Genomic DNA, 26,122 nt, shown 5'->3' with positions numbered 1-26,122 from the left:
ATGTCGAACTTTGTGACGACGGATTGCAATAAAATTCTCTCCAGATTTGAAGGTTTTGGGTTGAATTATTTTCTTCAGTTTTGCGACGAGTCGATAAAGATGAATTTAATGCACTCTGTTTTCAAAACAAATGTGTTTATTTTTAAGGGAGCAACTGTCTTTCTGTAGCTAAGACCGAGTGAACAGCTAAACTTACTCCTTCTCTTCTCAGGTCTTTGGATTCAGACGATGCCATAGGTGCTTACACTTCTTTAGCACGTGAGCTAGTCCGAATGCAAAACATCAAATTATTTTCAATGTTTTGAAAAAAATTCTACATTCTACGCCCAGACAAAAAAATATTCAAGAGCAGTCTAGCATTTAAAAAAAATCAAAGCTTCGTATTTGTGTGATTGGATGCCGGCGAAATTGGATAAATCAACTCTTTAATCACATTGGAAGTACCGTAAATTCCGGACTATAGAGTGCACCTGATTATTAGCCGCACCCACCACATTTTAAGAGGAAAACCGATTTTGTACATGTCTTGACAAACGAAAAATACAAATCGCAACTATATCGAAGACATTTTGCAAGATACACCTGTGAACTTAAATGTCCAACGTCGATTTTTTTTCTTTTGCTTTAACCTGCACAATCCTTTCATTGGCTAAGTGGAAATGTGTTTTATATTTGGCTCGCAATAGGTTATTTGGACAGACTGGTGGGTTCTAAAGTCAGTCCCGTTGATAATCAAGGCATTAAAGGGTGCAACAGAGGGCACCTATGCCCTATCATGGCGTGCGCCCTGTGGAATTGTTAAATACAGAAACAGAGGCAGCGACAGAGTCTGCGGCTTTTACCATGTTGCGCCCTAGGGTCATGAAAATACGGTATTTATTTTGTTTTATTGTTTTCATATTGTTTCACTCTTTACCTTATTGGAAGCTGAGGAATCGTTCACAATACCAGCAAAAACTGATGTCTAAATTTCTAAATTTGAGTATTTTTAGACACAAGACTGCATATGTTTATCGTTTGCAGTTTGTGTTCGTGTCAGGTTGGGTTCGGGTCCCCTTTTTAAAAAAGCAAAGAAATAAGGGGGAAAAACAGACAAGTGTCATATCTCTGTCACCGTCAGGGTTGGGTAGGGTTACTTTAACTGGATTACTTTCAATGACTTTTGGATTACTCCAATACCAAATATGCTAATAAAAGACCAAAGAAACTAAATATGAATAAAATGACTACATTTTGTGCAGGCTCGGGGAGTAACGGAATACATGGAACGGCAAAAATGATGTTGGCAAGCTGTTTGGATTTATTTTCATTTTGTTTCTGTCGCATTTTATCTTAGTTTTGCCGGAGATCAAAGAGATCAAAGCCAGGAGAGAAAGCTTACCACGTGTTGTGAGTCATCATTTGATTCATATTTAGTTTCTTTTGTCTTTTATTAGCATATTTGGTATTGGAGTAATCCAAAAGTAATTGAAAGTAATCAAGTTAAAGTAACTCTACCCAACCCTGGTCACCGTGACGGTGCCCTGTGGGCATTATGGGTTGAGATTGTGAGAAACACAACGCAACTGGGTCCTGTCTCCGTTCTGGTCTTGACAAAAAAAATACTAATTGAAACTATATCAAAGACATTTTGCAAGGTACACCTGTGAACTTAGATGTCCATCGTCAATTTTCTTTCTATCGCCATCGGAATCGATCCGTTTTTCCACTTGAACGCCACGTGTCCTCAAATGTGTCGGTAAGCAGAAACTATAGCGCTCCACACCAAAAGAAAAGAAGCAGATTTAAGAGCACTGTCGCTCGCTTTGAGCCAAACATCTCCATAAATCCTAATACATCGGCTTTCCCCGTGGAACAAAAAAAAAGAATAGCGTGGAAAGTGGGGTGGGGGTGAATGCGTTTCTTATCTATCCGTCTTTCACTCTTTCCCCGGTGTGAGAGACAGAAGGGAATAAATGGCTCTTCTCTCCTCTGCTCTCTCCTCGGTGTGGGCTGACAGCGCAGCAGATGGTGGTTTAAGCATTGAATTTATGAGCGCGGCGATCTTAATGTTGCAGAAAGAAAAGAAAAGAAGTCGCATCAAACGCCTCTGACAAATGCACTTGCTAATATTAATGCACTCCTCGTTCATCCAATATGCCGCCTAATTGCTTTTCTGTACACCGTAATACGGCACCTGCTGCTCAGTCCGGCTCGAGGATGAGGACGTGGAAAAAAAAGATGACAAAGTGTCTCGCTCGCACGATTTCTTGCAACTTCTCTCGCTTCTTTCTTTATTTTAATTGCAGATCATACACCAGGCCTGTCAGCTCTTCTAATTAAAATGTCTTACCTTTGCATGCTGGAAGAAAAGATTCAAAGCAAACAATCAATTATGAGTTTTGCGGCAGTAGCAAACACAAATAACACCTTTAAACACTGAAACAGTGTTTCGCAACTGGTGGGTCGGGACCCAAAAGCAGGTCGTGGACCTGTTTCTGTTGGGCCTTTACCTTGACAAAATAATGCTAAGAAGAGCAAAATATGGAGGGTCGATTACACTCCTCAACAGTAGATGGCAATAATGCCGGTTCAGTCACTCAACGCGTTTGCCAGGGATCATGTTTCGTTTTATTGTGAAGTAGTTTGTTTCTTTTCCTTTTTATGCTGATAGAAATGGGTGCTAAGCAATGTTCGCTCTAATTTTCCACGGGTATGAGCGTTCACACAAAATCGGTGAGCAACGAATCACCTGTGCCCGCTCCTTTGACTCTGATTGGCTCCCTGTCCCTATTTAAACCCACTCCTATCTGTCCCCTTGTCAGTCCGTCTGCGAACCTCAGTTAACTCTAGGCAAGCCCTTTTCGACCTTGACTCCCACCTGGTCTTTGCTCCCGTCTGTCCCCCGGCTTCGACCCGTTTTTGATCTTGACCATGTCCACTCTCCCGTCCCGGCTTTCGACCTCTTTTTGTCCCTGACCATGTCAACTCTCTTTTCCTGGCTTAGGACTCACTTCCGACCACGTTTTTGCTCTCCTGTCCCAGCTACTGACCCGTTTTTCCATTCCGCTCGCCACGAAAGAACCACTTATGTTTACGTACACGCTTAATTAATATTTTGAATTACTTTTGATATGTAGCGGTTTTAAAAGAGTTTAGTGGGTCGCTTATATGCGAGTATATAAGGTATTTGAAGTCATTTTGGCCAGGGTTGGGTAGGGTTACTTTAACTGGATTACTTTCAATTACTTTTGGATTACTCCAATACCAAATATGCTAATAAAAGACGAAATAAACTAAATATGAATAAAATGACTAAATTTTGTGCAGGCTTGGGGAGTAACGGAATACATGGAACGGCAAAAATGATGTTGGCAAGCTGTTTGGATTTATTTTCATTTTGTTTCTGTCGCATTTTATGTTAGTTTTCCCGGAGATCAAAGAGATCAATAATTATTTTCATATTTAGTTTCTTTTGTCTTTAATTAGCATATTTGGTATTGGAGTAATCCAAAAGTAATTGAAAGTAATCCAGTTAAAGTAACCCTACCCAACCCTGATTTTGGCTGAGCTGTTTATTTTCTTTTGGAAAAAAGTGTGAATATATTTTTCTATATCTGCTTTAACCTGCACAATCCTTTCATTGGCTAAGTGGAAATGTGTTTTATATTTGGGTCGCAATTGGTTATTTGGACAGACTGGTGGGTTATGAAGTCAGTCCCGTTGATAATCAAGGCATTAAAGGCCGCAACAGAGGGCACCTATGCCCTATCATGGCATGCGCCCTGTGTAATTGTTAAATACAGAAACAGAAGCAGCGACAGAGTCTGCGGCTTTTACCATGTTGCGCCCTAGGGTCGTGAAAATACGGTACAGTGGAACCTCGGTTCTCGACCATAATCCGTTCCAGAACCCTGTTCGAAAACCGATTTGTTCGATCACCGAAATAATTTTTCCACTTAAAAATAATGTAAATTGTTTTAATCCGTTCCAACACCCTGAATGTTTACCTTGAATGTTTAACGTAAACATAAAGCTAAACCAGGCTAATCGTACGTCCGCGTTACCGTAATCTTCCGTACGAAAGATTACGCTAATATGAACGTGTAAAAATGAAAAAAAAGGTTGAAGAAAAGAATAATGAATAGGATTTCTTACCTTTGTGGTGGTCAGCAGAAGGCGCAGGTGGACAGTGGGGAGAGGGATAGAGGAGGAAGGAAAATGATTGTGCTCTCGCACAAATCATCTCTTCACTAGCTTTATCTCCCGCTAACTGTTTTTCATTTATGAAAATCATCAAAAGTTTTTCAACCTCTTCCAAAACTTGTGGCCGTTGCTTGCTTATAGCACTCACTCCCCTAGCCACATCACTAGATTTCACAGCCTCCTTATTCTTTAGTATCGTACTGATCGTAGATTTAGCCATGCTGTATTCCCTAGCAAGATCAGACACTTGCACACCTCTTTCATATTTTGAAAATACCAAGTAAATTATAACTAAAGCCTTATCCCCCTCGTTTTATAATCTTATCTTCTCTGTTCCTTTATCTTCTTGGCTCATACCTCACTGCTAATGTGTAAAACTGGAGTGTCATGCCCAATTTCGTTGTCACAATATGTTAACCCACTTTGTAACAATGACAATAAAGGTATATTCTATTCTATTCTATTCTATTCTATTCTATTCTATTCTATTATTTCTTTCTTAAATACAATAGTTGTACGCACTACTTTTCTTTTTTCACCTGTAGCAACTTTGCTGCTTGCACTGACTTTCTTTGGAGGCATAATAAGGGGCTAAAACACCTGTACGCCGCTCAGCATCGCACCCTAGCGTACCCACTCACGCATTACCGGCGTTCGAACTCCAATTTTCGGACCGAACAGCGAAGCAAGAATTTCTCGAAATTTTTGGTCGGGCTCCGATTTGTTCGAACTGAGAGGCGTTTGAAAACCGAGGTTCCACTGAATTTATTTTGTTTCATGTTTTTATATTGTTTCACTGTTTACCTTATTGGAAGCTGAGGAATCGTTCACAATACCAGCAAAAACTGATGTCAGGTTCTAAATAAGAGTATTTTTAGACACAAGACTGCAAATGTTTTCCGTTTTCAGTGTCAGGTTGGGTTCGCATCCCCTTTTTAAAAATAGGCAAACAAATAAGGGGAAAAAACAGACAAGTGTCGGTGCAAGATTACTGTCATATCTCTGTCAGCGTGACGGTGCCCTGTGGGCATTATGGGTTGAGATTGGTGGGGGTAGGATGGTTGAACTGGGTTTTTTAAAAGGGTTTGGAGGGGTTGTGCTTACCACTCTGTCTCTTTGTTTTTTCTCCTCGGCCCCCACCCTGCACACCCCTTTTATTTCCTTATGATTAGCTTGCCCTGCGGTGAGCGCTTAGCAGCCTAATCTGTAACACTGAGGTGGTGGGAGGAAGCGGAATGACAGACAGATAACAATAAGTGTAATAAATGCACAAACACACTATTAGTACATTTCGATGTCAAAGTATTTTTTCTTCCTTAAAAACTACAAAGAACACATGCAAATGAGGCAGCCATATAATTCTATGTGGCCCGCAAGAGCTTAGAATGTCTTTGCTACGACCAAATACTACATGTCCCACAATGCCTGTCGACTATGATATCAGTAAAATGATGGTTCGGAGTCATTACACGCCGGTATATTGATGAGTGGTATTAAGAAATAAATTATCTTAAAAATGGACATTTGACTATAAAGGATTTTATACATTTGACTATAAAGGATTTTGTACGATTGACTCATAATGCAATGAAGATTTTCACTGAGTAGGCTTTAGTTCAATGACAGGTCAGGCTGTTCCAAATGCAGAATATTTTGTCTAGTTCTGTTGATAACATGACTCTGACGGCGTTGTTTTGAGAAACGCTCTGTGTTGTTTTGAGTACGCCAGACATCGGGACGCTCATCTACGAGATGGTGAAGCCCAGGGGGCTTCCTTGGCACGCCCATGGGAGAAGCCGGCACACCATTATGCGGGGAAAAGATGGCCAATAAGAGAAAGCTAAAGGACTTCAGAAAAAGGCTTCCCAGAGACTCCAACATCACTAATTCGGCCGTTTTCGATGGAGTACACTTAGTTAGTTTAATTGTTGGAGAAAATAAATCTGCCCCCATGTGGAAATGTCAGATTCCTGTTCATCTTTTCCCTCAAAAAACGAGCGTGCATATATTGTGGGGTGAATGTAGGTTGTGTTTGGTTAATGGAGTTAGATAACTAATTCGAACAATTTGGTAAACGGTACTTTTAGATATTTGTCCAAAAAGATTTGGTTATTTTGTTATACAGTGATGTGTCTATGTAATACATTAATTAATTTCAGTATTGTGCTCGTATCTCAGGATACAAAGTGGTTAGCGCGTGTTCAGGCACAGTTCTAAGGTCTTGGGAACCTCCTGTGTGGGTTCAAATCCAGCTACCGGACTTCCTGTGCGGAGTTTGTATGTTCTCCCCGTGCTTGCGTGGGTTTCCTCCGGGCACTCCGGTTTCCTCCCACATTCCAAAGACATGCATTTCAGGTGGATTGGCCGGTCCAAATTGTCCCTAGGTGTGAATGAGCTAGTGAGTTGTCTGTCCCTGTGTGCCCTCCGATTGGCTGGCAACCAGTTCAGGGTGTCCCCTGCCCACTGCCCGAAGATTGCTGGGATGGGCTCCAGCAACCCCGCGACCCTACTGAGGATAAGCGGTGCAGCTAATGAGATGAGATGAGATATAAGGTATATGCATAAGTTAATTTAGTTTATCACGAATGATAATACACTGGTCCCTTTGGTTTAAGTCATTTTTATTCTTGATTGCTAACTGGCTGAATTCCTGCCTGATAAACAGTGATGAAAAACAAACTTTTCTACGCCTTCTTGAGGACTTATTTTTGATTGGGATCGTTTCGTTATAAGCTACATCTAGATGACTGCCAACTTGTTTGAACTATTGACGACAGGGACTCTTGGATCAAGAGAAGAGCATCTGCTCATGGCTGCCCCCACATTTTTGCCATGTGTCCGTTAAAGTCAGTGGGAGGGAAACAGATGTCTGAGAATTGAGTGGCCCGAGTGCAATCGCCCAAGTTTTTGCCCGCCAACATGGCTGGTGCCTTGACAGTATAAAGAGAATAAAATAAACTAAAACAACAAAACTGGATGTACATTTAATGGCAAAGGCTATCAGGGATTTTATTTAGTATGCGGTTATTTTTAGTCGATGCAGGAGTGCAGGGGTGTGCAAACTACAGTTAGGCTATTTCATCCATCCTGCCAAATGAAAGTTTTCACAATACAATGAGATTATGTATATTTCAAGAACCAGAACAGGATCAGGACCCAAATGCGTGACCTTTTCAAACAAGCCTTTTATTTTATGGGAAATGGGTAGTCAGGCACATTAGGCAGAGGTCTGGCGTGGAAAGACAGGAAGCCAGTGACCGACGATTGATTCCAAATGCCGAGATTGGACAGATGGGGGTAATACCAGACAGGACGGGAGAGACAGGATTGCTAATGAAACAGGATATCAAAATAAAGCAGGACAAACTAGACGAAAACAAACTGGAAACTGAACTTAAACAGGACAAAATAAACGGGAACAATACCAGACTGGAAATACCAACAGGAACAGGACCGAGTCGAAACCCACGTCTTGCGGGGCAGAAGTTTGTTGACGGGCTGACAAAGGAAGCGTGACAGCGCTAAGCCTAAATAGACAGAAAGCCAATCTGGCAACGAGCCGCAGCTGGCGCCACACGGGCGGGGCCAATTGGGCGCCGTGGCAACCGTGACAGTATAAAATCCGAAAAAACTACTACTACTACTACTACTACTATTACTACTATTACTACTACTACTCCTACTTCTACTGATAATGTGTATGTTTGGTGTTGGTGCCACTCTTGTTCCCAGTGTCCCAAGCGTTTAAATAGCAGGCTACATTTTTTAAGATATTTATCAAGATATTCATCAAAATAAATAGGAAATCAGCGCGAGCATTATGAGGTTTTCAATTCATATGATCAAATTTGGTGATTTAAAAAGGGGCATAATTTATTACTTTGCCTAAATTGAGTGCTTCAAAACCATCCATTCATTTCTGCGCCGCTTTTCCACGCTAGGGTCACAGGGGGCTGGAGCCCATTCCTACTAACTTGAAGTGGTTGCCACCCAGTTGCAGGGCACACAGGAGGAAACTCTTATAGGCATGGGGAGAACATGCAAACTCCGCACAGGAAGACTGCTAGCTGGATTTGAACCTGGGACTTAAAAATCTTATGTGGTTGACGCGCTGACCACTCATCTGCCGTGCCGCCACTTCAAAACCAATTTGATCAAATTGTTTATTTATAGAAAAAATATAACTACAGTATGTACTTGTAAACGTCTGCATTTTCTAAAAAGACATCATCTTTTATAGTTTTTTATTATTTTCCTGAATAAAATATGCAAAAAAATTTGCACGGGAATTCTGCTGATTCACCTGAAAAATTATAATCAAATTCAGAATCTTGTCACAGTTCTACGGGTAGATATTTTTTGCTCATTTTAAGTCTCATTCTTGTTATTTTTGTAGAATAAAGCGAATAAATATATAGTAAAACTTGAAAAACTGGTTAAAAATTGTAAAGTCTATAGATATATATTTTGTGTATTTCTCTGACCATTCCCCTAATATTCACTGTCTATATATCTTTTGCTGTTTTAGTAAAATGTCCGCCCAATGATGTGTCAGTCTAAAGTCCACCCAACGATGTGTCAGTCTAAAGTCCACCATACTTGTACTAAATAAAGCCGGCTGCGGAGGGGAAGAGAGAGGAGGACGTTTGTGGAGCCGAGAACACATCCCCTGTGTTTCTCCCCGTTTCTCCCCCGCTGCAGCGGAACGAAAATGTACATTGTCTCTGCCTGAATTTCCTTTTATATCTGATGACCGGCCACACGCGGTTTACCCAAAAAATACAGTAAATCCAAACTTACAGAAACACGACGAACCAAAATGAATTATACGTATTACTTCCTGAGCCACGGTGTAAAAGGTTATCGTGTAGATTGAGGCCACAGGACAGTTTAAGCTCTAAATGAGGAAACATGATGTCATAATGACGTGTGAAACAAGATTTTTTAGAAAATTAAGTGTGCCTGGGGTCCAAAAAGGTTAGAAAACACTGCCATTATAATATGAGAATTATGAATTAAGAATTATGAATGACAGCTTCGGGCACCACTGCAACGCAGTGGTTAGCACGTGTGCGGCACAGTTTTGAGGTCATGAGATCGAACCTCTAGTGCGGAGTTTGCATGTTCTCCCCGTGCTTGCGTGGGTTTCCTTCGGGCACTCCGGTTTCCTCCCACATTCCAAAAACATGCGTGTCAAGTTAATTGGCTGGTCCAAATTGTCCCGACGTGTTAAATGAGCGAGCGAATTGTCTGTCCCTGTGTGCCCTGCGACTGGCTGGCAACCAGTTCAGGGTGACCCCTGCCCACTACCCCAGGATGGCTGGATTGGGCTCCAGGACCCCCCCGACCCTACTGAGGATAAGCGGTGCAGATAATGGATGGATGGATGGATTACAGCTTCAAAAAACTTTGTTTGTTTGTTGTAAAATATATATTTCTATTGATCTTACATTCAAAAATACTGCTCAAAGGGCAGTTTGAAATGTAAAATATCAACATCCATCCAACTGTCTGTCTGTCTGTCTCTGTCTCTCTGTCTCTCTGTCTGCCTCTCTATCTATCTATCTATCTATCTATCTATCTATCTATCTATCTATCTATCTATCTATCTATCTATCTATCTATCTATCTATCTATCTATCTATCTATCTATCTATCTATCTATCTATCTATCTATCTATCTATCTATCTATCTATCTATCTATCTATCTATCTATCTATCTATCTATCTATCTATCTGTCTGTCTGTCTGTCTGTCTGTCTGTCTGTCTGTCTGTCTGCCTGCCTGCCTGCCTGCCTGCCTGCCTGCCTGCCTGCCTGCCTGACCGCCCGCCCGCCCTCCGTCCCTCATACCCTCATACCCTCATACCCTCATACCCTCATACCCTCTTTGCCTCCCTCCATTCATCATCCATCCATCCATTTCCCCACATCCCTTTTTAAACTGGATGGAAGTTTCTTTGTACCACCAGGAACCACTAAATATTACACACTGTCCCTTTAATGATTACTTGTGTCAGTATCAATCGATCTCAGGGACCCTTGGTAGGTTTCACCATCATCTACTTTCAAACACATTTCAATGACCTTCTCAATGTACCATTCAGGCCCATTGGATTTTATATTTCCTGACTCGACTTTGTCTTTTCTTTTAGCCAAAGCAGCTCTAATTCTGCTGCCAGTTTTTTTTTCCCAGTCTGTATAGATTTAACCACCTTGCCAGTAGCACAGCCGTCCTAATCTCTAAACCAGGCTCAAGATGGCCCTCAAGGAGTGATGAAACAGGGAATGAATGTCAAAGTTTCTTTTATGTCCTTTTTAATGTTTCCAAAACAAGCAAATGAGCAACCAAGTTCAGGTATTAGGCTAGCAGCAGTATGTTTATGCAACCTCCACTTGGTCCTTTGAGAGACAGAGTCTTGGAATGGAAGTTGGAGGTGAGTTCCAAGATCTCTTTTCATTTTCACCCCCCACTTCTGCTCCTCTTTGCATGGCCATTTTTGGGTCATCATAAAAAAAGGAGTAAAATCCTTCTCTAAAGCACCCACATTGTGTGAGATCACATCTTGAGGGTATAATTTGGATGCCTCTTTTATGAAAGTTTTTTTTCCCTTGAAAAATATCAACAAGCTTACAGTTTAGGTATAATTATTATAATTTGTGGATGACCCCATTTCAGGCCTCGGGCTGCTGCGAACACAACGTTTTTCTTAGAGATTCCAAAGTGGACGGTGACAATTTTGGACTTTAATATCGGTATCCTTTTCAGACCACCTTTGCGGAGAAACATTTTCTTATTCTTCGTGGGCATCGTATGAATACAGGTCTTGACTTTTGTAGCTTCACAAAAAAAAACAAGGTCCTGGAAAAAAAATTGTTCTTATTACGTACAGGCACCAGTATCTATACTTATGCAGATACTCAAAGTGTTCAGAATCTTGAGAAGCATTCATGGTAAATGGTAAATGGTCTGCATTTATATATCCCTGTTCAAGTCAATGAAGACCTCCCAAGCGCTTTACAATGCGCTTCACACTTACTCATTCACACATATATGCAGGGCGCCTACCTGCTTATTGGGGGCATTAAGGATTCAGTGCCTTGTCCAAGGACATTTCGACATATAACGATCTTTTGATCCCTAGACGAGCGCTCTACCTCCTGAGCTAATCCATCTCATTAGCTGCACCGCTTATCCTCAGTAGGGTCTTGGGAGTGCTGGAGCCCATCCCAGCAATCATCGGGCAGTGGGCAGGGGACACCCTGAACTGGTTGCCAGCCAATCGCAGGGCAAATGGGGACAGACAACTCACTCGCTCATTCACACCTAGGGACAATTTGGACCGGCCAATTCACCTGAAATGCATGTTTTTGGAATGTGGGAGGAAACCGGAGTGCCCAGTGGAAACCCACGCAAGCACGGGGAGAACATATAAACTCCACACAGGAAGTCTGGAGCTGAGCCGCCGTGCTGCCCACGTTCAGAAGTGTTAAAGTTAATTTTTATCTTTAAAAAAAGAAAAGATGAGCAACTTTCAGTCCACATTAATTATCTGATAGTCACAATGGTGAGTGCTAAACTCAACAATAGTCAAAATAAAAAGTTTATTTTTTGGCCTGCTGATGAAAAAAGCTGTTCTCACCACGTTCTGCGGCATTTGGCCAATTAATAAAGACAAACTCAAGAACAAGTGAGAAATATATTCTTTATTTTGGGCAGCACGGCGGCGCAGTGGTTAGCGCGTGTGCAGGCACAGTTCTGAGGTCTTGGGAACCTCCTGTGTGGGTTCAAATCCAGCTACTGGATTTCCTGTGCGGAGTTTGTATGTTCTCCCCGTGTTTGCGTGGGTTTCCTCCGGGCACTCCGGTTTCCTCCCACATTCCAAAGACATGCATTTCAGGTGTTTAGGTGTGAATGATGGAGTGAGTTTTCTGTCCCTGTGTGCCCTGTGATTGGCTGGCAACCAGTTCAGGGTGTCCCCTGCCCGCTGCCCGATGATTGCTGGGATGGGTTTCCAGCACCCCCGCGACCCTACTGAGGATAAACGGGGCAGCTGATGAGATGAGATATTTTATTTTTTTATTGAAATTGCTAAGGTGTAATTAGAAAGTTTAGTGAAAAAATAAGGCATCCGATACCTTGATTACATATGGATTTATAGTATTTGGATTATATTAAAAAATGAGACAGTAAACATTGTTTACTTGGTAGAATGAAAATAGTGCTCCAGGTGAGGCTCGAACTCACAACCTCGGCATTGCTCTACAAATTACTGTCATATAAGTACCGTGCGCTGACCGATTGCGCCACTGGAGCTCAAAAATCAATGAATATATAACATTTTTAGCGGTTTTACCTAGCAAGCCTGCTTAGAATTTTAGAAATTAATGGCGGATTTATCAAATATTTTTGTTTTAAAAACTAAAATATGCACAGAGGTCAAGAACCCCTGGCTCAATTGTACTTGATTGAACAGAGGTTGCTGCAGTTACACTTTTCACCAGATGTGGCACTCATGTGTAAAGCATTGCCAAACTGAATGGATTTATATTATGTATATAATTGACAGGGTTGGGTAGGGTTACTTTAACTTGATTACTTTCAACTACTTTTGGATTACTCCAATACCAAATATGCTAATAAAAGACAAAATAAACGAAATATGAATAAAATTATGACTCACAACACGTGGTAAGCTTTCTCTCCTGCCTTTGATCTCTTTGATCTCCGGCAAAACTAACATAAAATGTGACAGAAACTAAATGAAAATAAATCCAAACAGCTTGCCAACATCATTTTTGCCATTCCATGTATTCCGTTATTCCCCAAGCCTGCACAAAATTTAGTCATTTTATTCATATTTCGTTTCTTTTGTCTTTTATTAGCATATTTGGTATTGGAGTAATCCAAAAGTGATTGAAAGTAATCAAGTTAGAGAAACCCTACCCAACCCTGCAGACGACAGATTATGATTACACCATGCCCTGATCTAAAACCCACATGAGGGCAAGGAAAAACTCAAAAACCTCAAAAAAAGAAAAATATTGAAATGTTTACCAGATGAGTTTCAAAACGAGGCATTATATTTTTTTGTTTCATAAATAAATAAATAATAATAATAATAAACTTTTAATCCTCATTGATTATCTGATAATCCTGATCTAAGTGTTAAACTCAACGACACTAGTCAACAAAAACAAAAACTTTATTGTTCGGCCTGCTGATGAAAAAAGCTGTTCAATTGTTGTGGCTTACCACGTTCTGCGGTGTTTGGCCAAATAATAAATAAGAACTCATGAATAAGTAAGAAATACCTTTTTTATTTTGATCTATTAAAATTGCTACGGTGAAAATAGAAACCTTAGTCAACAATTTAGCCATTTAAAACCTTGATTAGATATGGATTTATCAGATTTGGATCATATTAGGGGAAAATCAAGAAAACATGGTTAACCAATTTGGATAAAAAACGTGCTCCAGGTGAGGCTCGAACTCACAACTTCGGCATTGCTCTACAGAGTGCTGCTATATAAGTACCGTGCACTGACCGATTGCGCCACTGGAGCTTGTGAACCAACAAATAGTTGAAAATTTTGACGGTTTTGCTCAGCAGGTCTGCTGCTCTAATGGTTTTAGAAATAAATGGCAGATTTATCAAACAATTTTGCCAATGACCCGGACTCTGCAGGTCTGCGTCATATCTTAACTACCGGTATCATTTTACGTTCAATTTGCCGGCTGTTGTTTTCGGACCGTTCACTTCATATTCAGTCACAATTGCGGGACTCAAAGTTGGGTTTGGGTCAACTTCGTGATTGTGTTGTATTGGGCGCATGCGGCTTATATACAGGTGCGGCTTGTGTAAGTACAAAGGCGGTTATCCTCCTAAAATGTGATGGGTGCGGCTTATAATCAGGTGCACTCTATAGTCCGGAATTTACGGTAAATGATGTCAAAATATGACTAACATTAACCCTTTACCAGATGAGTTACAGAACTAAGCATCACATTTTTTGTTCAATCAGCGTTTCTTGAAACGGCAGGACTATTGTGTTTAAAAAAAAAAAAAAAAAAAAAAATAAGCAACTTTCAGTCCACATCATGTATCTGATAATCCTAATTTAAGTGCTAAACCCAACAAAAAAAAAAGGCAAAACAAAAAGCTTGTTGTTCGGCCTGCCGATGAAAAAAACTGTTTAGTTTTTTGGCTTACCACGTCCTGCGGCGTTTGGCCAATTATTAAGAGAGACTCATGAATAAGTGAGAAATATATTTTTTCTTTTGATTTATCAAAATTGCTGGATTGAAAATTGTTAGTTCGGTCGAGAATTAAGGCATTTTAAATCTTGAACACATATGGATTTAATAAATTTGAATTAAATTACGAGATAAGATAGTAAACATTGTTTAGTAAGTAGGACTAAAACAGTGCTCCAGGTGAGGCTCGAACTCACAACCTCGGCATTGCTCCACAGAGTACTGCTATATAAGTACCGTGCGCTGACCGATTGCGCCACTGGAGCTCTTGATCCATTAAATAGTTAAAACTCTTGACAGTTTTGCTCAGTAGGTCTGCTGCTCTAATGGTTTTAGAAAAAAATGGCAGATTTATCAAACAATTTTGTTTTAAAAAATTAAAGACGCACAGAGGTCAAGAAGCCCTGCCTCAATTGTACTTGGTGCATTAAACAGAGATTGCTGCAGTCACACTTTTCACCAGATGTGGCACTCATGTGTAAAGCATTGCCAAACTGAATGGATTTATATTATAAATATTGTTTATACAATTAGTATGTAACGAGTGACTGTGCTGATCATCTGCAGATGCAGAGTGAGGCACACAATTCTATTGCCTCACGTCAGAGGCGATCGTGAGACCAAGGATTCTGATTCGGCGCACACCTCATTCCCAGACAATAGAAATAATGACAGAATTAGAAAATCAAGTCATCCAGTAATTTATTTCTTGTAGCATGGGAATTGAGTGTAGTTCGATTTTTTTAACGAAAAACATATGTAAATTATGTCAAAATGTGAGTAACCCTAACCCTTTACCAGATGAGTTTCAGAACTAAGCATCACATTTTTTTGTTCAACCAGCGTTTCTTGAAAAAAAAAAAGCCTACACGGCAGGACTATTGTGTTTTTTCTTTAAATAAATAAAAAGAAGCAATTTTCAGTCCACATCATGTATCTGATAATCCTAATTTAAGTGCTAAACCCAACAAAAAAATGTCAAAACAAAAAGCTTGTTGTTCGGCCTGCTGATGAAAAAAACTGTAGAGAGGTAGAGAGGTGACGCAACAAAGTTCTGGTATTACTTCTATAAAAAATCCAAATATAATCTACTGAGAAAATGTCTCGAATCTGTTTAACAGGCAGTGTTGGCCCAGTACTATAATATAGCGTCAATTGACAACCAGGTCTTTGTTTTCTATCTAACCTTGTCATATTTGCGTGAATTGGGTTTTTTGGCTTACCACGTCCTGCGGCGTTTGGCCAATTATAAAGAATAACTCATGAATAAGTGAGAAATATATTTTTTCTTTTGATTTATCAAAATTGCTGGATTGAAAATTGTTAGTTCGGTCGAGAATTAAGGCATTTTAAATCTTGATCACATATGGATTTAATTTGAATTAAATTATGAGATAAGATAGTAGACATTGTTTAGTAAGTAGGATAAAAATCTTGCTCCAGGTGAGGCTCGAACTCACAACCTCGGCATTGCTCTACTGAGTACTGCTATATAAGTACCGTGCGCTGACCGATTGCGCCACTGGAGCTCAGAATTTGGCATCTAGTTACATTTTTTTTATTGTTTAACTCAGTAGGTATGCTGCTATGAGAATTTTCCCCAAAAAGTGCGGATTTAAGAACTGTTTTTGTTTTAAAAACTAAAACATGCGCAGAGGTCAAGAACCCCTGGCTCAATTGTACTTGATGCTTTAAACAGAGGTTGCTGCAGTTACACTTTTCACCAGATGTGGCACTCATGTGTAAAGCATTGCCAAACTCCAAAATTCACTGTACGAAAAAATGTGAAGTTCCTTATCAAAAGCCATGACGGTCACCTACTGTCACAAGGTAGTTTGTTTATAGAAAGGAACAAGTTTTGGTAAAATTCACTATGCTAGAAGTAACAATGAACAAAGCCATTTCATTTACCAAAATTACAGTCACTTGCAGTCAGTGAGGCAGAGCCTCACCTTTTCTCAATGTATGTACAAACGGTTATATTTATAATACAGTTGAACCTCGGTTTTCGAACGCCTCTCAGTTTGAACAAATCGGAGTCTGACCAAAAACTTCGAGAAATTTTTGCTCCGCTGTTCGGTCAAAAAATCGGAGATCGAACGCCGGTAATGCGTGTGTGCGATGCTGAGCGGCGTACAAGTGTAGATCGCTCTTTTCGTGACCAACTGTTATCGCGTGCGGACGTGCTTCGTTTTGCCTTCGCTTTTAATATAGATGTACGAAGTGTTTTAGCCCCTAATTATGCCTCCCAAGAAAGTCAGTGCAAGCAGCAAAGTTGCTACAGGTGAAAAAAGAAAAATAGTGCATACAACTATTGCTGATCTTGCCTGCGCCTTCTGCTGACCACCACAAAGGTAAGAAATCCTATTCATAATTATTTTCGTTATCATTTTTTTAAAAATTTTTACACATTCATGTTAGCGTAATCTTTCGTACGGAAGATTACGATAACGCAAACGTACGAATAGCCTGGGTTAGCTTTAAGTTTACGTTAAACATTCAGTAAACATTCAGGGTGTTGGAACGGAGCCCAACATTGAGGGTGTTGGAACGGAGCCCCCTTTCCAATGAACCGCTCACCACTTGTTGTGGAGACCCGGGTGCTAAATGACTCTTTTTTTAATTTTTACACGTTCGTGTTAGCGTAATCTTTCGTACGGAAGATTACGATAACGCGAACGTACGATTAGCCTGGGTTAGCTTTAAGTTTACGTTAAATATTCAAGGTAAGCATTCAGGGTGTTGGAACGGATTAAAACAATTTACATTATTTTTAATGGGAAAAATGATTTCGGTGATCGAACAAATCGGTTTTCGAATAGGGTTCTGGAACGGATTATGGTCGAAAACCGAGGTTCCACTGTACTTTCATTTTAATTATTTAACTTCACTCTTTTTTCAATCTCTCAAAAATGCTCATTTTTCCCATTATATAATGAATATTATTAATACATTATTATGTAATGTATGACTATGCTGATCATCTGAAAACGCAGTGAGGCACACAATTCTGTTGCCTCATGTCAGAGGCGATCGTGAGACCAAGGATTCTGATTCGGCGCACACCTCATTCCCAGACAATAGAAATAATGACAGAATTAGCAAATCAAGTCATCCAGTAATTTATTTCTTGTAGCATGGAAATTGAGTGTAGTTCGATTTTTGTAACGAAAAACATATGTAAATTATGTCAAAATGTGAGTAACCCTAACCCTTTACCAGATGAGTTTCAGAACTAAGCATCACATTTTTTTGTTCAACCAGCGTTTCTTGAAAAAAAAAAGCCTACATGGCAGGACTATTGTGTTTTTTTTTTAAATAAATAAAAATAATCAATTTTCAGTCCACATCATGTATCTGATAATCCCAATTTAAGTGCTAAACCCAACAAAAAAATGTCAAAACAAAAAGCTTGTTGTTCGGCCTGCTGATGAAAAAAACTGTAGAGAGGTAGAGAGCTGACGCAACAAAGTTCTGGTATTACTTCTATAAAAAATCCAAATATAATCTACTGAGAAAATGTCTCGAATCTGTTTAACAGGCAGTGTTGGCCCAGTACTATAATATAGCGTCAATTGACAACCAGGTCTTTGTTTTCTATCTAACCTTGTCATATTTGCGTGAATTGGGTTTTTTGGCTTACCACGTCCTGCGGCGTTTGGCCAATTATAAAGAATAACTCATGAATAAGTGAGAAATATATTTTTTCTTTTGATTTATCAAAATTGCTGGATTGAAAATTGTTAGTTCGGTCGAGAATTAAGGCATTTTAAATCTTGATCACATATGGATTTAATTTGAATTAAATTATGAGATAAGATAGTAGACATTGTTTAGTAAGTAGGATAAAAATCTTGCTCCAGGTGAGGCTCGAACTCACAACCTCGGCATTGCTCTACTGAGTACTGCTATATAAGTACCGTGCGCTGACCGATTGCGCCACTGGAGCTCAGAATTTGGCATCTAGTTACATTTTTTTATTGTTTAACTCAGTAGGTATGCTGCTATGAGAATTTTCCCCAAAAAGTGCGGATTTAAGAACTGTTTTTGTTTTAAAAACTAAAACATGCGCAGAGGTCAAGAACCCCTGGCTCAATTGTACTTGATGCTTTAAACAGAGGTTGCTGCAGTTACACTTTTCACCAGATGTGGCACTCATGTGTAAAGCATTGCCAAACTCCAAAATTCACTGTACGAAAAAATGTAAAGTTCCTTATCAAAAGCCATGACGGTCACCTACTGTCACAAGGTAGTTTGTTTATAGAAAGGAACAAGTTTTGGTAAAATTCAAAATTCACTATGCTAGAAGTAACAATGAACAAAGCCATTTCATTTACCAAAATTACAGTCACTTGCAGTCAGTGAGGCAGAGCCTCACCTTTTCTCAACGTATGTAAAAACGGTTATATTTATAATACAGTGGAACCTCGGTTTTCGAACGCCTCTCAGTTTGAACAAATCGGAGTCCGACCAAAAATTTTTGCTCCGCTGTTCGGTCAAAAAATCGGAGATCGAACGCCGGTAATGCGTGTGTGCGATGCTGAGCGGCGTACAAGTGTAGATCGCTCTTTTCGTGACCAACTGTTTTTGCGTGCGGACGTGCTTCGTTTTGCCTTCGCCTTTAATATAGATGTACGAAGTGTTTTAGCCCCTAATTATGCCTGCAAAGAAAGTCAGTGCAAGCAGCAAAGTTGCTACAGGTGAAAAAAGAAAAATAGTGCATACAACTATTGCTGATCTTGCCTGCGCCTTCTGCTGACCACCACAAAGGTAAGAAATCCTATTCATAATTATTTTCGTTATCATTTTTTTTTTAATTTTTACACATTCATGTTAGCGTAATCTTTCGTACGGAAGATTACGATAACGCAAACGTACGAATAGCCTGGGTTAGCTTTAAGTTTACGTTAAACATTCAGTAAACATTCAGGGTGTTGGAACGGAGCCCAACATTGAGGGTGTTGGAACGGAGCCCCCTTTCCAATGAACCGCTCACCACTTGTTGTGGAGACCCGGGTGCTAAATGACTCTTTTTTTAATTTTTACACGTTCATGTTAGCGTAATCTTTCGTACGGAAGATTACGATAACGCGAACGTACGATTAGGCTGGGTTAGCTTTATGTTTACGTTAAACATTCAGGGTGTTGGAACGGATTAAAACGATTTACATTATTTTTAATGGGAAAAATGATTTCGGTGATCGAACAAATCGGTTTTCGAATAGGGTTCTGGAACGGATTATGGTCGAAAACCGAGGTCCCGCTGTACTTTCATTTTAATTATTTAACTTCACTCTTTTTTCAATCTCTCAAAAATGCTCATTTTTCCCATTATATAATGAATATTATTAATACATTAGTATGTAATGTATGACTATGCTGATCATCTGAAAATGCAGTGAGGCACACAATTCTGTTGCCTCATGTCAGAGGCGATCGTGAGACTTAGGATTAATTAATTAATGATAGAATTAGCAAGTCAAGCCATCCAGTAATTTATTTTTTGTTGCATGGACATTTTTTTTAATAATGGGGATTGATTATAGATAGATTATTAGGTAAGATCAGGTAATTGTGTAATTGTAATCCTGTGCAGTCCTTTTTTGTGATTAAGGGCTATATGAATAAATGTGACTTGACTTGACTTGAATGATTCCAAGAAAAATAAGTACGTTTTGCCAACAACACAAACCCTTTGCCTGATAAGATTCACAATTAAGCATAAAATATTTTTGTTCAACCAGCATTTCTTGAAAAAAAAATGCTGTCCTGGCTTCCAGAAATGTTAAGTTTAATTTTAATAAAAAATAAATAAATACATGAATAAATAAACACCCCGCCACCCTACTGAGGATAAGCGGTACAGCTAATGAGATGAGATGAGCTAAATAAACAAAACAATCCATATTAATTACCTGATAGTCCTAATTGTGAGTGCTAAACTCAACAACAGTAGTCAAAACAAAAAGGTTATTGTTTGGCCTGCTGATGAAAAAAAACTGTTAATATTTTGGCTGCGGCGTTTGGCCAATTAATAAAGAGAAACTCATAAATAAGTGAAGATCACATATTTTCGTTAGATTTATTAAAATTACCAAGGTGAAAATAGAGAATTAAGTCAATGATTGAGGCATTTAAAATAATAACCGCATATGGATTATTTAATTGGTATTTTATGACGAGATGACATGATAAACATTGTTCACCAGTTAAAATGAAAATAGTACTCCAGGTGAGGCTCGAACTCACAACCTCGGCATTGCTCCACAGAGTACTGCTATATAAGTACCGTGCGCTAACCGATTGCGCCACTGGAGCCTATGATCCAGAATATCAGTTTAGAAAAAATGTTTGTAATAAGGAAAAAAATTTGGGAAAATTCAAAGTTCACTATGCTAGAGCTAACAATGAGCGAAGCTAAAATTACCATTAAACCAACCAATTTACCATAATTATAGTCACCTGCAGTCAAGGGAGGCAGGTGAGACTGTGCCTCACCTTTCAAAATTCAGATTCAGATTCAGATTCAGATTCAGATCTACTTTAATGTCATTCTAGTACACGTGTATACGGAACGAAATGTCGATACATCTGACCCGCACAGTTTCCTTGAATGTACAGATATAAATAAAGTGTTGTATTGAGTTGGAGTATTGAGTACTAATAATATACTAATAATTATGGCTATGTATAGTATTTTACAGTAGCGCAAATAGTGCAAGAGGAGCAGCTAACCAGATGTGCAAAAAGGGCAGTCAGGTAAACAAGTCAGGTAAACAGTAACAATAACACTGTAACAATAACGCTGTAAGTACAATAGTGCAGAGAAACAGATGTGCAAGGAGTGGCTAGCTATAAAGAACTGCCAGTAGTGCAAAAAGTCAAACAAAACCAACAGATGTACAGATTAGCACCAGTTAGATTTACTATGTGTTTGATTTACCATTTAACAGTCTAATGGCCAGGGGGACACGACTATTGCGGAACCTGGTGGTCCTGCACCGCACACTGCAGTACCTCCTCCCAGAGGCTAGCAGAGTGAACAGTCCATGATGGGGGTGAGAGGGGTCACTGATAATGTTCTTAGCTTGGCATAGGCAGCGCTTCTGGCCAATGTCCTGAATGGAGGGGAGAGATGTCCCGATGATTTTCTCTGCTGTCCTCGTCACCCTCCTCACAAAATGTAGGTATACACGGTCATACATATAGGTTTTTAAATATTTAACTTTACTGGTTGGCACAGTTCTGAGGTCATTGGTTCAAATCCAGTTACCAGCTCTCCTGTGCAAAGTTTGCATGTTCTCCCCATGCTTGCCTGGGTTCCCCCTGGGCACTCTGGTTTCCTCCAACATTCCAAAAACATGCAGATCAGGTTAATTGGCCGGTCCAAATTGTCCCTAGGTGTGAATAAGAGAGTGAATGGTTTCTCTGTGTGCCCTGTGATTGACTGGAAACCAGTTCAGGGTGTCCCCTGCCCACTGGCTGAAGACAGCTGGGATAGGCTCCAGTTCCTCTGCAACCCTACTGTCGATACGCGGTGCAGATAACAGATGGAACTTAACTATTATTGGATTCTCCCTTTCATGCTGTATTTTTACATTATATTATGTATATTATTAATTCAATTAGTAGGTAACATATTACTGTGCTTTGATTGTTTTTTAAATTGCTAAATTGAAAATTGAAAGTTTAGACGAGATTTAAGGCATTTAAAATCTTGATCATTTATGGATTTATTAAATTTGAATTTTATTATAAGACTGGCTGGCAACCAGTACAGGGTGTCCCCTGCCCACTGCCCGAATATAGCTGGGATGGGCTCCTGCACCCCCGTGACCCAACTGAGGATAAGCGGTGTGGATCATGGATGGAGGATGTATTGTGAGATAAGATGGTAAACATTGTTTACCTGTGAGGCTGAAAATAATGCTCCAGGTGAGGCTCGAACTCACAACCTCGGCATTGCTCTACAGAGTACTGCTATATAAGTACCGTGCGCTAACCGATTGCGCCACTGGAACACAGAAAGATTCATCATATGTCTTTGTTTTAAAAACTAAAAGATGCACAGAAGTCAAGAACCCCCACCTCACTTGTACTTGGTGCATTAAACAGAGGTTGCTGCAGTTACACTTTTCACCAGATGTGGCACTCATGTGTAAAGCATTGCCAAACTGAATGGATTTAAATTTTAAATACAGGGTTGAGTAGGGATACTTTAACTTGATTACTTTCAATGACTTTTGGATTACTCCAATACCAAATATGCTAATAAAAGACAAAAGAAACTAAATATGAATAAAATGATGACTCACAACATGTGGTAAGCTTTCTCTCCTGGCTTTGATCTCTTTGATCTCCAGAAAAACTAACATAAAATGCGACAGAAACAAAATGAAAATAAATCCAAACAGCTTGCCAACATCATTTTTGCCGTTCCATGTGTTCCGTTACTCCCCAAGCCTGCACAAAATTTAGTCATTTTATTCATATTTACTTTCTTAAGTTAAAGTAACCCTACCCAACCCTCATCTCATCTCTCATCTCATCAGCTGCACCGCTTATCCTCAGTAGGGTCACGGGGGTGCTGGAGCCCATCCCAGCAATCATCGGGCAGTGGGCAGGGGACACCCTGAACTGGTTGCCAGCCAATCGCAGGGCACACAGGGACAGACAACTCGCTCGCTCATTCACACCTAGGCACAATTTGGACCGGCCAATCCACCTGAAATGCATGTCTTTGGAATGTGGGAGGAAACCGGAGTGCCCGGAGTAAACATACGCAAGCACAGGGAGAACATGCAAACTCCGCACAGGAAGTCCGGTAGCTGGATTTGAACCCACACAGGAGGCCTACCCAACCCGGTTCAAATATAATTAATACAATTAGAAGTTAAATTCTACTGTACTAATCGTCTTTCTTTTGATTTTTTGAAATTTCTAAATTGAAAATTGAAAGTTTAGTCGAGAATCAAGTGATTTAAAATCTTGATCAAATATGGACTATTGAATTTGAATTGTATTACGAGATAAGCAGGGTTGGGTAGGGTTACTTTTACTTGATGACTTTCAATTACTTTTGGATTACTCCAATACCAAATATGCTAATAAAAGACAAAAGAAACTAAATATGAATAAAATTACAAAATTTTGTGCAGGCTTGGAATACATGGAACGGCAAAAATGATGTTGGCAAGCTGTTTGGATTCATTTTCATTTTGTTTCTGACGCATTTTATGTTAGTTTTTCTGGAGATCAAAGAGATCAAAAGTCAGGAGAGAAAGCTTACCACGTGTTGTGAGTCATCATTTAATTCATATTTAGTTTCTTTTGTCTTTTATTAGCATATTTGGCAGTGGAGTCCTCCAAAAGTAATTGAAAGTAATCAAGTTAAAGTAACCCTACCCAACCCTGAGCTCATACGTAGCAGGGCCACTGTATGTTCCTGTTTTTCCTCCTCTAGTCAGATGGATTTTCCCAAATGCAGGGATTCCCCACAGTGTTTGATGACACTGCTAGTTTTGGCCAATGAGTGTGGAAAAGTGTGTGTTTACCCTCCAACAATTATTTAAATTTTTTGATTGTTTAACCCAGTAGGTATGCTGCTATGATAAAGTTTTAGAAAACATGGTGGATTCATCAAATGTCTTTGTTAAAACAGAGGATGCTGCAATTACACCTTTCACCAGATGTGGCACTCATGTGTGAAGGACTCATGTAAAGTTAGAGGTTCAATCATAGGTGTTTGCAGGGTTGGGTAGGGTTACTTTAACTTGATTACTTTCAATTACTTTTGGATTATTCCAATACCAAATATGCTAATACAAGACAAAAGCAACTAAATATGAACAAAACGACTAAATTTTGTGCAGGCTTGGGGAGTAACCGAATACATGGAACGGCAAAAATAATGTTGGCAAGCTGTTTGGATTTATATTCATTTTGTTTCTGTCAGATTCAGATTCAGATTCAGATTCAGATCTATTTTATTGTCATTCTAGTACACGTGTCGCATTTTATGTTAGTTTAGCCGGAGATCAAAGAGATCAAAGCCAGGAGAGAAAGCTTACCACGTGTTGTGAGTCATCATTTTATGCACATTTAGTTTTCTTTTGTCTTTTATTAGCATATTTGGTATTGGAGTAATCCAAAAGTAATTGGAAGTAATTAAGTTAAAGTAACCCTACCCAACCCTGGGTGTTTGTTATTATTTGTCTGTTATTATTTTTTAATCTAAAGTCATGACGGTCACAGATTGTCACAAAGTAGTTTGTTTATAGTAACTATTGCTGTTTTATTGACGTAATGGGAATGGCTAGTTCTCAAATCTTATAATTACTACTTATAATTACTTACAGACACCGATGATTACATTAAGACAAAAAAAAAGAAAAAAACGAGATTCATACATTAAAGTTATTAATTTAATATTTAATCCATCCATCCATTATCTGCACCGCTTATCCTCAGTAGGGTCGCAAGGGTGCTGGAGCCCATACCAGCTATCTTCGGGCAGTGGGCAGGGGACACCCTGAACTAGTTGCCAGGTTTTCAGTTGCTCATTCACACCTAGGGACAGGGTTGCGTAGGGTTACTTTAACTTGATGAGTAATCCAAAAGTAATTGAAAGTAATCAAGTAAGGTTTATTGTTCTATATTCTTTATCAATTATCCATTATCGGTCAAATCATAATACGCTACAAAGCAAATGGGCCGAGACACTTGCTCTCAGCCCAGAGGCTGAGTCAAGGTCCTAGCCACAGAGCCAAGCAGCAATCAGTGCGAATGCACCCTTCATTGAAGCACACGTGACTGCACTCGAGGCTACTACCTTGCCCGACCGATAGTACACAATTCTGGAACCACAGTTGGCATCATAAATGGAAAATGATACCCGTAATTAACGTATGATGCAGACTTGTAAAGTCCGGGTCCCGTTGAAAGTAATCCAAGGAAACAAAATGTATATTTGCAAAGTTAAGGGTGGGAAAAATATATATCCACTATTGTCCGCTGCAACAACAGACAGATCTACCGGTAACTCAGCTTTACCCCAATTCCCATCAGCCCGCGTTTGCTCCGCCCCTTCTTTTGGATTCGTCCGTAGAACACATAACAGAATAATTCTCTAAAATAAATACATTACAAAAATATACAGTTGCAAATACATGTTATACATGGTCACACATATTTACGAAGAAAGACGGTACACCGAGAGAGTTTTTTAAAGCTTTGATAATAATAATATAACTTTCATCCCAAACCGTGCCTTTGAAAGGTACCAACACGCTAGTAGCATCACGGTCGCGGTGTATCAAACGTGCCAGTTAAAAAAAGCATACCGTAATTGTGAAATTCGTGGAAGATCGTCTCCAACTTCCTCCCCATAACTATCGCCATCAAGGGCGTCATCCTCATTATCGGAACGTACCTTAACTTATCATACAATGTATGCTTAAACTTAGAGGTTGCAGTCTTTCTTGCCGCACATATTCTACTTGCCTTAACCTTACCTTTTATACTCCAACGCCGCTGGTGACCGTTAGAAAATTTCCATGAATTGGCCACCTCACTGAATAAGCCGCAGGGCTGAACATTTTGGAAAAAAAGTAGCGGCTTATACTGTAGTCCGGAATTTACGGTAGGTTATTCGTATGCTATAGAGTAGAAGTGTGTTTT

The 26,122-nt window shown here is 39.6% G+C and overlaps 7 non-coding genes across 7 annotated transcripts; all 7 read right to left on the bottom strand.

The window, feature by feature from the left end:
* Nucleotides 1–12,408: 12,408 nt before the first annotated feature.
* Nucleotides 12,409–12,502, bottom strand: trnai-uau (transfer RNA isoleucine (anticodon UAU)). Its single transcript has 2 exons — nt 12,465–12,502; nt 12,409–12,444 (listed from the first exon to the last, which is right to left on the bottom strand). It is a non-coding gene; the product is annotated as a tRNA-Ile (tRNA).
* A 1,156-nt stretch (nt 12,503–13,658) lies between these two features.
* On the bottom strand, nt 13,659–13,752 carry trnai-uau (transfer RNA isoleucine (anticodon UAU)). The gene is made up of 2 exons: nt 13,715–13,752; nt 13,659–13,694 (listed from the first exon to the last, which is right to left on the bottom strand). It is a non-coding gene; the product is annotated as a tRNA-Ile (tRNA).
* An 863-nt stretch (nt 13,753–14,615) lies between these two features.
* trnai-uau (transfer RNA isoleucine (anticodon UAU)) lies at nt 14,616–14,709 on the bottom strand. Its single transcript has 2 exons — nt 14,672–14,709; nt 14,616–14,651 (listed from the first exon to the last, which is right to left on the bottom strand). It is a non-coding gene; the product is annotated as a tRNA-Ile (tRNA).
* A 1,169-nt stretch (nt 14,710–15,878) lies between these two features.
* trnai-uau (transfer RNA isoleucine (anticodon UAU)) lies at nt 15,879–15,972 on the bottom strand. The gene is made up of 2 exons: nt 15,935–15,972; nt 15,879–15,914 (listed from the first exon to the last, which is right to left on the bottom strand). It is a non-coding gene; the product is annotated as a tRNA-Ile (tRNA).
* Nucleotides 15,973–18,298: 2,326 nt separating this feature from the next.
* On the bottom strand, nt 18,299–18,392 carry trnai-uau (transfer RNA isoleucine (anticodon UAU)). Its single transcript has 2 exons — nt 18,355–18,392; nt 18,299–18,334 (listed from the first exon to the last, which is right to left on the bottom strand). It is a non-coding gene; the product is annotated as a tRNA-Ile (tRNA).
* A 2,275-nt stretch (nt 18,393–20,667) lies between these two features.
* On the bottom strand, nt 20,668–20,761 carry trnai-uau (transfer RNA isoleucine (anticodon UAU)). The gene is made up of 2 exons: nt 20,724–20,761; nt 20,668–20,703 (listed from the first exon to the last, which is right to left on the bottom strand). It is a non-coding gene; the product is annotated as a tRNA-Ile (tRNA).
* Nucleotides 20,762–22,370: 1,609 nt separating this feature from the next.
* trnai-uau (transfer RNA isoleucine (anticodon UAU)) lies at nt 22,371–22,464 on the bottom strand. Its single transcript has 2 exons — nt 22,427–22,464; nt 22,371–22,406 (listed from the first exon to the last, which is right to left on the bottom strand). It is a non-coding gene; the product is annotated as a tRNA-Ile (tRNA).
* Nucleotides 22,465–26,122: the final 3,658 nt, after the last annotated feature.

This window comes from Urocampus carinirostris, chromosome 13, assembly GCF_059441175.1.
Source record: "Urocampus carinirostris isolate Australia breed hairy pipefish chromosome 13, RoL_Ucar_1.0, whole genome shotgun sequence".
NCBI classification, from domain to species: Eukaryota; Metazoa; Chordata; class Actinopteri; order Syngnathiformes; family Syngnathidae; genus Urocampus; species Urocampus carinirostris.
Note: the sequence above shows the minus strand (reverse complement) of the source record. Positions and strands in the feature narration are given on the sequence as shown.